Source organism: Dipodomys ordii, unplaced genomic scaffold (assembly GCF_000151885.1).
Source record: "Dipodomys ordii isolate 6190 unplaced genomic scaffold, Dord_2.0 Scaffold20, whole genome shotgun sequence".
Taxonomy (NCBI): domain Eukaryota; kingdom Metazoa; phylum Chordata; class Mammalia; order Rodentia; family Heteromyidae; genus Dipodomys; species Dipodomys ordii.
Window position 1 is genome coordinate 16,648,729 of NW_012267236.1, and position 6,529 is coordinate 16,655,257.

Here is a 6,529-nt window from a genome sequence, read left to right on the forward strand (position 1 = left end):
AGGCGGCCGAGCAGGGCGGCGGCGACTCTCTCGGGTGAGCGCAGTGGGGATGCGGCCCCGGGGCGCGGCGGGAAGCGCGGGCGGCGTTCTGTGGACCCTGGAGCTCCAGGAGATGCGGGGGCCCTCCGTGTGCCGGGCGAAGTGGAGCGGGCGCAGCCGACGCTGGCCATCCTTGCCCGGACACCTCGGGCAGCCTTGGGGGAGAGGAGGGAGTGGGGCGCGGGGCCCGATCTTGGGGAGCCCTTCGCCCGCGATCCGGGCCAGGGGCCGCCAGGGGCCGGTCCCCGAATGGTACTCTTTTTCCCAGACCAACCCATGGCCCCTCAGCCACTCCCATCCCATCCCCCAGGTATCTCCAGCCCCAGGGCCGTTCTTCCCGGGGACTCCAGCCCTCTCCCCCCATCATCAGGCCCGCGACCCCCCACCCCCACCCCGCCCACCGTCCAGAGGCGCGGGCGAGCCTCCTCCCCGGCCCCCTGCGCACCTGGACCCTCTCCCGCCACCTGCCGCAGAGGTTCTGAGCAGCTCGGGCTGCTGTGCCTGGGACCCCCCGCACCCCCACCCCCGGCCTCCCTCCTGGAGCTCACAGCCCGAGTCTGGCCAGAGACGTTTGCTTCCCGAGCTTCGGGAACAATTTGACCCACTTCCCCAGACGCTGGTCTCAGGCCAGCCCTGCTTTTTGGATGGAGACACCTGTTTTGTCTCTCCCTTGAAAGGGCCGAGAACACCTCTGCCGGGAGTGTGCCCCGCAGGTCCTGTTCCCTCTCCAAGCTGCTCTGGCATGCTGGCCGGTGTCCCCAGAGACCAGGGCCAGGAGCTTCGGCATGGAAGGCCTTCCAAAGCCATTTTGCTCACCAGCCCTGAGACGCCAGAATCCCACAGCTACTCCTGAGAGAAGCCAGGATGAGGGGGGCCACCTTTTTGAACTCTGGGCCTGGCCTTCGTGTCCCCTGGCCTTGTTTTCTAGGGAACACAGGGCAGGGCCAGCGGGCTGGAGTTCAGAGCCTTGGTGCCTCCTGAAGCCCCAAAGACCTCCTTCGTTTCTCCATAAGAAACTTTCACTACCTCCTCTGGATGTGCCCAGACCCTTCTCACAGCCTTGAGTTCCTACCGCTGGGAACTCAAGACAGGCAGGGCTAGAATCTATGATGCCGCCAAGAGGAGAGCGGTTCCCGACCAGGTCTGGACTTGGGGGCCAGGGGGTCTTAGGATTGATGGGTCTGTTGGCTTTCACATAGCGCTGAGTGAGGCTCCAGGGCTTCTTCCCCGTGAAGAGAGGAGGCTGTTTTTTTCCTACGTGTTTCTGACTGTCTTGTGTTGCTATGGTGACAGTTTTTGCCTCTTCCTCCCTCTGACTCTTCTGGGAGCTGGATTTTATTGGTCTGTTGTCCTGTCTTTTATGGCTCTAATTTCTCCTTTCTACTTGCTCTGAAATAAACAGTCATAAATATGGGCGCTAGGCCCAGCTAGGGGCTGGTAGAACTTCACCTTCAGCGGATCCATGGCTCCAGAGAGGGCAGAGAAAGGGAGTGAGGTGGGGTCCAACCTACCCACACTGCCTCCTGCTCTCAGCTCTGGGGAGGGAGGTAGCAGCACCCCAGGCTGGGGAGTACAGTAGGTAGCACACTGTCTGGGCACTAATAATAGACTCCGAAAGCTTGCAGTAGCTCCCTGATGTACCTTCTTCACCTTTAGGAAAGTGCTGTAGGGGAGGGTGGCCTCCTCTTTTCAGATGAAAGAGCTAAGCTGTATCAAGTAAGCTTGTATCCCTGAGGTCACACAGCTGTTAGCTCACAGTGAGCCCAGAGATTCTGTTGAATCAGAAGACAGTTATAGAGTCCCTGGCTTCCACTCTGCTGGGCTCCCTTGTCCTGCTCCTCAGGAAGCTCCTTGGAAAGTTGTGTCTAGTTCCTCCACTCCTCTGGGGAGCTGCTGCACCCCTGTGAGGGCTAGCTGCCAGGGAGCTGCCTGTGGTGTCTTTTGGACCCCCTTGACCCCAAGTGTTGGGGGACTCAAGTTGAGAGCCGAGCAAAGCCACTGGTGACTTCCTGTTTTTACCCTGTACTGAAGAATTCGGTTTGCTTGTGCTCCCAGGGCCTTCATGCAACCGGATGAGTCAGGGACACAGAGCCCTGGGCGAGGAGTTCAGAGCCGGCTCAAGGGCCATAGGGTCACCCACTATCCAGTGTCAATGACAACCTCCAGTGCAGTTGCTCCCTCCTTTCCTGGTGATTTTTCTTTTTGTTTCCATTGCATTCTCCCTGCCACCCCCTTTGCATTGCTGTGCTGTAGTCTTGTTAATCCCAAACTGGAATGTATTTAGACAGCATGAAATCACAAAGGGGTCAGATGACAACCTTGTTCACTCCTGTGAACCTACATTTCCCACCTTTAAAATGGACTTGACAACTTCTGTCCCACTGGCTTCATTTGCTTTTATTAAGATGGCTCACACATGTAATCCTAGCTACTCAGGAGGCTGAGATCAGAGTCCCCGTTTGAAGTCAGCCCAAACAGACAAATCACAGAGATTCTTATCTCCAACTAACTGGCAAAAAGCTAGAAGTGGTGATGTGGCTCAAATAACTCAAGCACTAGCCTTGAGTGTGAAAAGCTGAGAAAGCCAAGGCCCTGAATTCCAGCTCTCTCTCTCTCTGTCTCTCTCTTTCTCTCTCTCTCTGTCTCTCTCACTCTTACACACACACACACACACACACACACACACACACACACACACGGAATGGAATAGCCTACAAAGAGTGTATTGAATGGTTGAAAGTCTGAAAGACCCTTAATGTCCTCATCCAGTTGGGAGATGTCATAGTTAAAGAAACCCCTGAATGATTGAGAACTATTTCAGGATAATTAGTCCCTAACCTCTCAGGATTCAAGACATTACCTAAGTGCTGTCATGCAGCCTTTATGAGAAGACCACATCTTCACTTGTGAACCTTGCGTTTATGGAGATCCTACTTTGTGGGAAACTGAGGGTTAAAACATGAACACTAGTTCTGTCTCTCCTTCCCCCACCTCCCCGCCAAATGTACTGGGATGGGGATGGGGAGACACACCTGGAATGAGATCCAGAGGACTGCTATGGTCTGGAGAAGGGTGATGTGAGATGCAGAGATGGCTACCAGGCCAAGCCACTCCTTAGGTTGTGCATCAGGGCTGAAGTACAGCTGTCCTATTGCTACCCATTTGGAAATTGTCAAAGCAATGGGCTGTTGATAGAGAATCCCTCACTCAGTTCTGGTAAGCAGAACAAGAGAGTGGGCCATGGCAGGGTGCTGGTCCTGCCTGCCCCCTTTTGTGAATGTTGACTCTTCCACTCATCTTAGCCTCTCTGGGTTCCCACTTCATCTGGCTTGAAACCCTTCCTCTGCAGCTGCATGAATTGCTCTGGAAAGGCATCTTGGTAACTGTGAAGAAAGAGGGCTTTCGATTCCAATGTGAGTTCAAACTCTACTACTGCTGTGTCCTCGCTGTGGGATCCTAAAGTCATAGCTAACCTCTTTCTAGTTGCAATTCTTCTATCTGTAAAATTGCAGTAATTATACTTCCTTCTAAGAATTAAATGATCTTCTGTATTTATAGAGTTTGGCATGATGCCTATTTCACAGTAGACTTACTGTTATTTAGTTATATTGATTAGGGGAAAAAAAAGACTTTTCAGTTACTGGGCCTCTGAGTCCTCTTAGAACTATTGTGGTAGACAACTCCTTAGGTTGATTTCGGTCTTTGGAGATCCATTCATTTTCTGAGAACGGTAATTGCTCATGCTCAGGATCCTGGCACTGTATGTTAATCATCCTGTTATCTCTCTCCAGATAAGCTGTGTACAACACTTCCATGACAGTGCTCCAAGGCCTACCATTCTTGTTAGCTCAGAGAGGAACCCACTTGAAATGGCAGCACAACTCAGAATTTCAGGACCATGTTGTGTTTATGACAACTTTAAAACGAATGCTTCATGCTTCCCCTCCCCTTTCGGTGTATATTTAGCTCCTTCCTATTTTATTATATATTTATTTATTTTATTATTTACTTTGTTTTGCCAGCATTAGGGTTTGAATTCAGAGCCTGGGAGCTATCCTTTAGCTTTTTCATTCAAGGCTGGCAATCTACCACTTGAGCCATAGCTCCGCTTTTGTCTTTTTTGTCTGACTCATTGGAGATAAGAGTCTCATTGATTTCCCTGCCCAGACTGACTCCAAACCAGGCCACTCAGACCTCAGCCTCCTGAGTAGCTAGGGATAGAGACATGAGCCACTGATGTCAGCATTACTTATTTATTTGTTTTCAGCTGGTATAAGTAGGTAGGCATATACATTTTCCTTAATCAATACTGTTAGCATTACTGTCCCCAGTTTACAGCTAAGAAAACAGAAAAAAATAAACAAAAGGTATATTTACTTGCAAAGTATCTGGCAGCTGATAAATGGCAGGACCTGAATACAGAACTAGGTCCTGCTTGCTCTTTTTACTGTAATGCACCAGTCTTGTCATTTCCTTGGCTGGTATGTCAGTGACCTAAAATAATTGTGTTTGGAGAATGAAAGCGGATTTTAATAGGGGTGGAACTGGTCAGTGCTGTAACTCAGACGCATAGTAAATATTTAGAGACTTTATTAGGGTTTTGCTCTCAGCACCGCATTAACAAGGCTTTTGGCAGCTGGCTGAGGATTTATTTTCGTAAGGCATGAGTGGGAGAGGAGTTTGACATGTCTGAGAAAAGAGAAAACACTTGATGACACTAGAAGTAGTTCCTTAGCACAGGAATGAATTACTGGTTTGTCATTGAATCACCCTGAGCTTTTGGACAGGTCAAGGTTTTATAATTGAACTTACGAATGGAAAGCACAACAGATGCTTTCCTGGGCTATAAGGACAAGAAACCCAGTAAGTTAGACACATGAATGGATGGCTCCTCAGTGACATAGATGCACTCTGTCACTGTATCTGCCATTTAGGAAAAAAGAAGTATTGAAAAACAATTATATAATTTCCCCCCTTGCCTTCCCTGGGTAATACAGAAGATCAATATGCTTGGTTTAAGGATCTCATTGGTCCAGTCAATCCACGTAGTGAGAGCTGGCTCCACATTTTCTAACCATCTATTTACCAGGTCCAGCTAAAAACTGTGGACAGATGCTCTGTTACTTGCAATTATCTCAGGGCCTGAGACGACTATCTGCTTATTTAATCACTTCACTTTCTAATAAAACAATTCTGTGTGGCATAGATAATTCGATTTTTAAAAATGAAACAGACATAGAGTGCCCCAAAGAATTTAATTGCAGTTTTATGAGTGATGGAGCATAAAAGTGAAATCATTCATTCATATCACATATGTACAACATAGGTCCTTGACCCCTGCTGCCTTAAGGGTGTGAGTGTATAAGGGTGTGGGCAGTGTGGCCTTGTACCTGCCTTCACGCAGCCCTCACTCTCCCAGGGAAGAAGAGGAGGATGCACATGTCCCAGTGATACAGACAAAGCACAGGAAGCTGGAGAATGAGAAAGATGCCATTGTTTCAACTATTACTATAACAGAGCTCATTCTCCCCAACATGGGCATTGTTTGTGGGCCACCAGAATTCCTCCTGGCATGGTGCACAGGGAGAGATCATGAAACAGAAAAGCACATGTCCAGAAAGGCTGAGCTCCTGGGCTTGGCGCTCAGCTCCATACCTTACATCCCAGGTAAGGCTTTTAGTTTAATGATGACAAAGAGGAAAAGTTGGATGTGATTACTTAAAAGGGCTTTTCCCTGTCAAGCTGGATGCTTCTAATAAGTTCTTGGACTCATTTATAGGAGCACAGGTCAAGAGAAACCCGGTTTGTCAAACAAGCTTGTTGACAAAGCTGGAGCTGGATTGCACCATGTATGTTTGCACAGAATGCTCCCAAAGAGAAGAGAAATCTTGTTCTCTCTTCCAGATAGGGAACTAACTTCTGATTAAGCATTCCAATAATAATTGGAAGTCAAGGCTATTGACAAGAGAAAAAGTAAAGGAAAGAAATGCAGGAGTGGAACACAGGCCCCAAGCGACAGCCAAGTTTCAGAACTTTCAGAGGTGTGAATGGGGAAAGGAGCTGGCTTCACAGATGCCTTTCAGACCACCATGTGTGCTTCAGTTTTAGCTTAATGTTCTATTTTAAGAATGTTGTTTTGCTTGATGATTTTCAAGTTTTAACAGAAATAGATATGTTTTCTGATCTTGACACTTTCTGATCTTGAGATATAATGAACAATTCAGCTACCCCAGAAGTAATGAACAACATACCTACCCTAGCTCCCTTCAAGTTCTCCAAAGCCCATTGGCGAACAAATACTGTTTTTTCTAGGAGCCTGTATTAGCCTAAATGTTATTCATCCCACATAGAGAGGCAGCGTGCTATGGAAAAGCATAAATATAGAGTTAGAGAAGATCATGGAATATATATCCACACTCTACTTCGCCTTTGGCAAGGTGTCTTGTGTGTGTGTGTGTGTGTGTGTGTGAGAGAGAGAGAGAGAGAGAGA

At 48.5% G+C, this 6,529-nt stretch overlaps 1 protein-coding gene across 5 annotated transcripts in view; it reads left to right on the top strand.

The window, feature by feature from the left end:
* Fam49a (family with sequence similarity 49, member A) overlaps positions 1-6,529 on the top strand; it is a 90,757-nt gene continuing 84,228 nt past the window's right edge. For 3 of the 5 annotated variants that reach the window (XM_013013768.1, XM_013013765.1, XM_013013766.1), the window contains exon 1: positions 1-34. The gene's annotated coding sequence lies outside the window, so the exon portion shown is untranslated. The remainder of the gene's footprint in view (positions 35-6,529) is intronic. The other 2 variants (XM_013013771.1, XM_013013770.1) reach the window with 2 other exon arrangements.